We start from the raw sequence: 9058 nt of genomic DNA, 5'->3' as shown, positions 1-9058 counted from the left end.
CAATCGCCATATGTTAGATGAAATATTTCACAAAAATATTTTTCACGTTTATAGGTTTACAATTACAAAACAGCAGAAGTATGCTATTTCTCGTTTATACCATTAGATTCCTGGAAATTTTTTGATTGGAGCAATTGATTTTTTAGCGGGGATAATTAAGCTGTTCCGGAATGAGAGACCAATCAAGCAAAAGGTAAATAGTAATAAATAAATAAAAAAAATTTTTAAATCATCAAATCCCTTAGAGAAATTCTGAATCTGGCTACCGATTCAGGAGGTTCAAATTAAGAAGTACAGCAAAATTCAGGAGCCTCGGTGATCGAATAAGAAAGTTAGTAACACAAAAAAAATAATAATAAGAAACCTGTTCGGGATTGAGACGATGTCATTTTTCCTAAAGTAAATAGAAATATAAAAAAAATCAAAAAATATTCAGGAAGCTCGAGAGGGAAATTCTAAACCTGAATTTGTATTGAGAAGGTTCAAATTAGTAAGTATAGCAAATTTCAATAGTCTCCGTTATCGAATAAGAAAGTTGGTACCACAATCGCCATATGGCAGACAAGACATTTCACAAAAATATTTTTAGAGTTTATAGGGCCACCATTTCAAAATGGTACAAATACCCGATTTCCCGATTACGTCATTCGAATCCTGAGAGATTATTGATTGCCCCAAATCATCTTTTAGTCCTTTAAATACGTTTTTCCGGTTTGAGAAGGTCAATAAAGCGGACGATGTCATTTTTCCAAAAGTAAATAGAAATATAAAAAAAAATCAAAAAACGTTCAGGAAGTTCGAGAGCGAAATGCTAAACTTGAATTTCCATTGAGAAGGTTCAAATTAGTAAGTATAGCAAATTTCAGTAGTCTCTGTTATCGAATAAGAAAGTTGGTACCACAATCGCCATATGGCAGACAAGATATTTCACAAAAATATTTTTCGAGTTGATAGGCCCACCATTTCAAAATGGTACAAATACCCGATTTCCCGGTTATATCATTCGAATCCTGGGAGATTATTGATTGCCCCAAATTATCTTTTAGTCCTTTAAATACGTTTTTCCGGTTTGAGAAGGTCAATAAAGCGGACGATGTTATTTTTCCAAAAGTAAATAGAAATATAAAAAAAATCAAAAAACGTTCAGGAAGCTCGAGCGGGAAATTCTAAACCTGAATTTCTATTGAGAAGGTTCAAATTAGTAAGTGTAGCAAATTTCAATAGTCTTCGTTATCGAATGAGAAAGTTGGTACCACAATCGCCATATGGCAGACAAGATATTTCACAAAAATATTTTTCGAGTTGATAGGCCCACCATTTCAAAATAGTACAAATACCCGATTTCCCGGTTATATCATTCGAATCCTGGGAGATTATTGATTGCCCCAAATTATCTTCTAGTCCTTTAAATACGTTTTTCCCGTTTGAAAAGGTCAATAAAGAGGACGATATCATTTTTCCAAAAGTAAATAGAAATATAAAAAAAATCAAAAAACGTTCAGGAAGCTCGAGAGCGAAATTCTAAACTTGAATTTCCATTGAGAAGGTTCAAATTAATAAGTATAGCAAATTTCAATAGTCTCCGTTATCGAATAAGAAAGTTGGTACCACAATCGCCATATGGCAGACAAGATATTTCACAAAAATATTTTTAGGGTTTATAGGCCCACCATTTCAAAATGGTACAAATACCCGATTTCCCGGTTATATCATTCGAATCCTGGGAGATTATTGATTGCCCCAAATCATCTTTTAGTCCTTTAAATACGTTTTTCCGGGTTGAGAAGGTCAATAAAGCGGACGATGTCATTTTTCCAAAAGTAAATAGAAATATAAAAAAAATCAAAAAACGTTCAGGAAGCTCGAGAGGGAAATTCTAAACTTGAATTTCCATTCAGAAGGTTCAAATTAGTAAGTATAACAAATTTCAGTAGTCTCTGTTATCGAATAAGAAAGTTGGTACCACAATCGCCATATGGCGGCCAAGATATTTCACAAAAATATTTTTCAAGTTGATAGGCCCACCATTTCAAAATGGTACAAATACCCGATTTCCCGGTTATATCATTCGAATCCTGGGAGATTATTGATTGCCCCAAATTATCTTTTAGTCCTTTAAATACGTTTTTCCGGTTTGAGAAGGTCAATAAAGCGGACGATGTCATTTTTCCAAAAGTAAATAGAAATATAAAAAAAAATCAAAAAACGTTCTGGAAACTCGAGAGGGAAATTCTAAACCTGAATTTCTATTGAGAAGGTTCAAATTAGTAAGCATAGCAAATTTCAATAGTCTCCGTTATCGAATAAGAAAGTTGGTACTACAATCGCCATATGGCAGACAAGATATTTCACAAAAATATTTTTCGAGTTGATAGGCCCACCATTTCAAAATGGTACAAACACCCGATTTCCTGGTTATATCATTCGAATCCTGGGAGATTATTAATTGCCGCAAATTATCTTTTAGTCCTTTAAATACGTTTTTCCGGTTTTAGAAGGTCAATAAAGGGGACGATGTCATTTCTCCAAAAGTAAACAGAAATATAAAAAAAAATCAAAAAACGTTCAGGAAGCTCGAGAGGGAAATTCTAAACCTCAATTTCTATTGAGAAGGTTCAAATTAGTAAGTATAGCAAATTTCAGTAGTCTCCCTTATCGAATAAGAAAGTTGGTACCACAATCGCCATATGGCAGACAAGATATTTCACAAAAATATTTTTAGAGTTTATAGATCCACCATTTCAAAATGGTACAAATACCCGATTTCCCGGTTATATCATTCGAATCCTGGGAGATTATTGATTGCCCCAAATTATCTTTTAGTCCTTCAAATACGTTTTTCCGGTTTGAGAAGGTCAATAAAGCGGACGATGTCATTTTTCCAAAAGTAAATAGAAATATAAAAAAAATCAAAAAACGTTCAGGAAGCTCGAGAGGGAAATTCTAAACCTAAATTTCAATTGAGAAGGTTCAAATTAGTAAGTATAGCAAATTTCAATAGTCTCTGTTATCGAATAAGAAAGTTGGTACCACAATCGCCATATGGCAGACAAGATATTTCACAAAAATATTTTTCGAGTGGATAGGCCCACCATTTCAAAATGGTACAAATACCCGATTTCCCGGTTACATCATTCGAATCCTGGGAGATTATTGATTGCCCCAAATCATCTTTTAGTCCTTTAAATACGTTTTTCTAGATTGAGAAGGTCAATAAAGCGGACAATGTCATTTTTCCAAAAGTAAATAGAAATATAAAAAAAATCAAAAAACGTTCAGGAAGCTCAAGAGGGAAATTCTAAACTTGAATTTCTATTGAGAAAGTTCAAATTAGTAAGTTTAGCAAATTTCAATAGTCTCCGTTATCGAATAAGAAAGTTGGCACCACAATCGCCATATGGCAGACAAGATATTTCACAAAAATATTTTTCGAGTTGATAGGCCCACCATTTCAAAATGGTACAAATACTCGATTTCCCGGTTACGTCATTCGAATCCTGAGAGATTATTGATTGCCCCAAATTATCTTTTAGTCCTTTAAATACGTTTTTCCGATTTGAGAAGGTCAATAAAACGGACGATGTCATTTTTCCAAAGGTAAATAGTAACATAAAAAAAAATCAAAACAAATAATGAAGGTAGGGAGAGAAATTCTGAACACGGATTCCTTTTCAGAAGGTTCAAATTAATAAGTTTTTGTCAGCCAAAAAATTTCGCATAAATATTTTTCAAGCTCACCCTTTCAAAATGGTGCAAGAACCCGATTTCTCGTTTACATCATTGGAATCCTGAGAGTTTTTTGGTTGTATCAAATCATCTTTTAGCCCGAATAAATACGCTGTTCTGGTTTGAGAACGTCAATAAAGCGGACGATGTCATTTTTCCAAAGGTAAATAGTAACATAAAAAAAATCAAAACAAATCATGAAGGTAGGGAGAGAAATTCTGAACCCGGATTCCTTTTCAGAAGGTTCAAATTAATAATTGTACTAAATCTCAGGGGTCTCCGTTGTCGATTAAGAAAGTTGGTACCACAATCGCCATGTCAGAGGAGATATTTCTCAAGTTTATGGGATGACCATTTCAAAACGGTACCTGTATCCGATTTCCCGTTTATATCATTAGATTCCTGGGAGTTTTTTATTGCAACAAGTGATTTTTTAGCTGGGATAAATAAACTGTTCGGAATAGAGAAGCCACTAAAGCAGACCATGTCATTTTTTCAAAGATAAATTATAAGATATAAAAAAAATCAAAATAAAATCAGGAAGCCCGGGAGGGAAACTCTGTACTAGAATTTCTATTGAGAAGGTTCAAATTAGTAAGTATAGCAAATTTCACGAGTCTCCGTTGTCGATTAAGAAAGTTGGTACCACAATCGCCATATGGCAGATAAGATATTTCACAAAAATATAAGTTTATAGGCCCACCATTTCAAAATGGTACAAGTACCCGATTTCTCGTTTACATCATTGGAATCCTGAGAGTTTTTTGATAGCATCAAATGATCTTTTAGCCCGGACAAATACGCAGTTTCGGTTTAAGAAGGTCAATAAAGCGGAGGATGTAATTTTTCCAACGGTAAATAGTAACATAAAAAAATAAAAAAAAATCAGCAAGGTCGGGAGAGAAATTCTAAACCCGAATTCCTATTCACAAGGTTCAAATTAATAAATCCAGTAAATTTCAGGGGTCTCCGTTGTCGATTAAGAAAGTTGGTACCACTATCGCCATATGTCACATGAGATATTTTTTTACAAAACTATTTCTCAAGTTTATGGGCTGACTATTTCAAAACGGTACCTGTATCCGATTTCCCGTTTATATCATTAGATTTCTGGTAGTTTTTTATTGCAACAAGTGATTTTTTTAGCTGGGATAAATAAGCTGTTCGGCATTGAGAAGCCAATAAAGCAGATCATGTCATTTTTTCAAAAGTAAATTATAAGATATAAAAAAAATCAAAAAAATTCAGGAAGCCCGGGAGGGAAACTCTGTACCAGAATTTCTATTGAGAAGGTTCAAATTAGTAAGTATAGCAAATTTCACGAATCTCCGTTGTCAAATAAGAAACTTGGTACCACAATCGCCATATGACAGCCAAGAAATTTCACAAAAACATTTTTCAAGTTGATAGGCCCGCCATTTCAAAATGGTACAAGTACCCGATTTCTCGATTACATCATTGGAATCCTGGAAGTTTTTTTATTGCATCAAATGATCTTTTAGCCCGGACAAATACGCAGTTCCGGTTTAAGAAGGTCAATAAAGCGGACGATGTAATTTTTCCAACGGTAAATAGTAACATATAAAAGAATAAAAATAAATCAGGAAAGTCGGGAGAGAAACTCTGAACCCGAATTCCTATTCAGAGGGTTCAAATTAATAAATGTAGTATATTTCAGGGGTCTCCGTAGTGGATTAAGAAAGTTGGTATCACTATCGCCATATGTCACATGAGATATTTTTTCACAAAACTATTTCTCAAGTTTATGGGTTGACTATTTCAAAACGGTACCTGTATCCGATTTCCCGTTTATATCATTAGATTCCTGGTAGTTTTTTATTGCAACAAGTGATTTTTTAGCAGGGATAAATAAGCTGTTCGGCATTGAGAAGCCAATAAAGCAGACCATGTCATTTTTTCAAAGGTAAATTATAAGATTAAAAAAAAAATCAAAAAAATTCGGGAAGCCCGGGAGGGAAACTCTGTACCAGAATTTCTATTGAGAAGGTTCAAATTAATAAATACAGTAAATTTCAGGGGTCTCCGTTGTCGATTAAGAAAGTTGGTACCACCATCGCCACATGTCACATGAGATATTTTTTCACAAAACTATTTCTTAAATTTATGGACTGACCATTACAAAATGAAACATGTACCCGATTTGCCGTTTATATCAGATTCCTGGGAATTTTTGATCGCAACAATTGATTTTTTAGCGTGCATAAGTAAACTGTTTGGGATCGAGAGGTCAATAAAGAGGACGATGTTATTTTTCCAAAGGTAAATAGTAACAAATAAAAACAATAAAAAAAATTCAGGAAGCTTAGTGGAGAAATTCTCAACCCGGGTTCCTATTCCCAAGGTTCAAATTAGTGATTTCACGAAATTTCAGAGATCCGCGTTGTCAATTAAGAAATTTGGTACCACAATCGCCATATGTCAGACAAGATATGTCACAAAAATAGTTCGCAGGTTCATCAAAACGTAACTAGTGTCCAATTTCTGGTTTATACCATTCGATTCCTGGGAGTTTTTGACTGCAATTAATGGTTTTTAGTCAGCCGTTCGGACATCATTTTTCTTAAATTGGCTGAAAGAAAATATTTAAAAAATCAGGGTGGTCCGAAGGGAAAGTTTGAATTCGAAAATCACCCTGTATGTACTAAAACGCTGAATCGTTTATGTCTACAATAAAGAAGAATAGCTCCAATTTCGAACTCTGAGCACTCCGAATTTTTGTATACGCTACATCAACTCGGAATTGTTGTGGACTCTAAAGGTACTTTTTCACTTTCTGGACACTGGATTTGTCCATCACAACTCGGATATGCGGACGCACTCATATTTATTGAATATGGATTTTAAATTTTGAATTAACCGGTAATCCGGTAATGTAAATATTTGTATCGAAAATTTCTATAGCTGAATCGGATGCAATGTCGATAAACATAGCGAGTTGTAATAATAAAATTGTTGTTTTAAATGCATGCTTTCCATTGTCCAAAAATTATTATTAAAAAAAAAATAAATAACTTTCCCGGCGCATCCACCAATTTCCTCAGAAAGTTGGCGAATACAGTGGCGTAGTTGTGAGCTTTGTAAGATATTCCGGTAGCAGTATATCTAATTTATTGCATGTGTTCTGTAATGGAGACAGCAGTTTCACAAGAACGTGTGGACAGTCGCCAGAAGAGCTTTACTCTTGGTAATTACAATGAATGTGCAGCGACATAAATACGGCCCAAGTTTTTCAGACCGCGTATATTCGAGTTTAAAACATTAAGCATAGCTGATGTTGTCGTCTTAAAGGGAGTAATAAACAACGCCCCAGTTGCATTAAATAACCGAAAATATTATTCCACAAAAATACATCGTGCGGTTTTATTGCTATTTTATACAATAAAACAAACAATGCCGAAACATAAAAATACGATACTCGAACGTAATGAAAATATACTGCGGGTCGATGTGGATTATGAAAGAAACAATGTTGTGTTTTCGGGAAACATATTGTTATTGTTTACATTGTCAATATTTTATCAAAATCATGATTTAAATTTCCATTAAGGGATGAAGAAAAATTAAATGGTCGTTATTGAGGTGGGTTTGTTTAATGAAGCGTTAAAATGCTACCGCGACCGCGTTTTTTATTCTCCGGGCTTTTCAACATTGATTCGAATTTATTCTTTAATTTGGAATTTTTAGTGCTCGTAAATAATTTGCCCACAATAAAAATAAATTAGTCTCGGGTTTTATTATGCAATAAAATTGTTTTATATTTTTATAGTTATTAGATTATAAGCTTTTTAAAAACTGGTTTGATACAAAAACTAATTTGGTTTAATATTTATGGAATGCATTAAAATCACTATCGCCACTTTTCAGGAAGATTAATATGAATAGTCACAATAACGTCGAAAAGAAAATTCGTGTCGAGTACCGAAATTCCGATTCGTAGAACCTCCGCTACAACACCAACATCATATATTCACTGCATTAGAGTCATTGTTAAGTTGTGTAACATTGTTTTGTAATGGAAATTAACTAGTCTGAATGTTATGTCACAAACAACTGTGTTAACAACGCACCCAGACCCGTGCTTAATAATCAAATAACATTTTCTTTCTTCAGCGTTCACACGCAAAACAAAACGATTACACATAATGAATACATTCGATGACAAACACTTTAGTAAATTGAGAGCGAATGCATCGAACGGTGCCTGATCGAAAATGAGCGTAGTTAGAATTCTTTCCTTGCGACATCATAATCCGATGTCTCTAATAAATTGCAAACTTTATATTCTGGAAATGGTCTAGAAGGGAGTACATTTCATTAATGAAACTTTCCGATCGTGTCCGCAACTGTTATCCTAGAATCTCTTGCCCAATTGAGCTGCGCAATGCATCCGCGTCCCACCAACAGTTAATTGGATTTCAAATTATATGAACTTGCGACGGAAGAATGCCAAATTTGCAACAGGAATAAAAAACTGGGTTATCTGGACGAGCGGAATCCCCATTTCTCCTCGTTGATGAATTCAGATTCAAGAACAATAACACCATAAAATATTTTCGCTGCAGTTCTAAAAACCTAAATATGAGAAATCTCTTTCGCACCGCCGCCGCCGAAAAACCGCGGTTTTTTCGCGCTCCTGCAATGCAGTGCGTTTTTCGACGCAATGCATTGTCTGGCCCATCAGGATTTAAAGATTAATGTCTGTTGAAAAAACAAGCCCATAAGAAGGATGAATAGACACTTAGACACCCCAGTTAGGAATAATGGACAGAAAGGACGATGCAGAGAACGGTGGGAACATCCTGCTGACGTCTGGCTAGCTAGACACAAGCTCGGATTGCGTCATTAACGAAACGTATCAAATTGCAGGAGGTCCTCCTCCCATAGTCTGGCAATCATTAACCGAACAATGCTTAACTAACTTAAGCTCTACGCTCCGGTCTTCACTAGCTTTGTTTGATGATATTAATAAGTTGCAACTTTCGACTCCTCTTTAATAACGCTTGCTCAACTTCCCTTACGAGTTTGCAGAGTATTAACAAAACTGCGTGTTCGATAAAGTACGGCCTAAATTTACCAGATTATGTAATTACCAAGGGACGCTGCTACGGCAAGACGCTTATAGTTCTTGCACGTGGACTGAGAAACTAGAATGTCAGCCATGAAATATTAATTTCATAATTACATTCGCTCCCCGAAAAACAACTTGCGGAAAATTTAACAAGCAAAAAACCTAGTGTTTCAAATTACTTTGTGGGTGGTGCAAGCGAAGCGACAAAAAATACGAGATACTAGAAAATTTGCTTTAGGAACT

Source organism: Zophobas morio, unplaced genomic scaffold (genome assembly GCF_036711695.1).
Source record: "Zophobas morio isolate AGI-343-1 ecotype UQ-CSIRO unplaced genomic scaffold, CSIRO_AGI_Zmor_V1 ptg000008l, whole genome shotgun sequence".
In the NCBI taxonomy this organism is placed as follows: Eukaryota; Metazoa; Arthropoda; class Insecta; order Coleoptera; family Tenebrionidae; genus Zophobas; species Zophobas morio.
The sequence above is the reverse complement of the archived record's forward strand: the minus strand, read 5'-3'. Positions refer to the sequence as shown.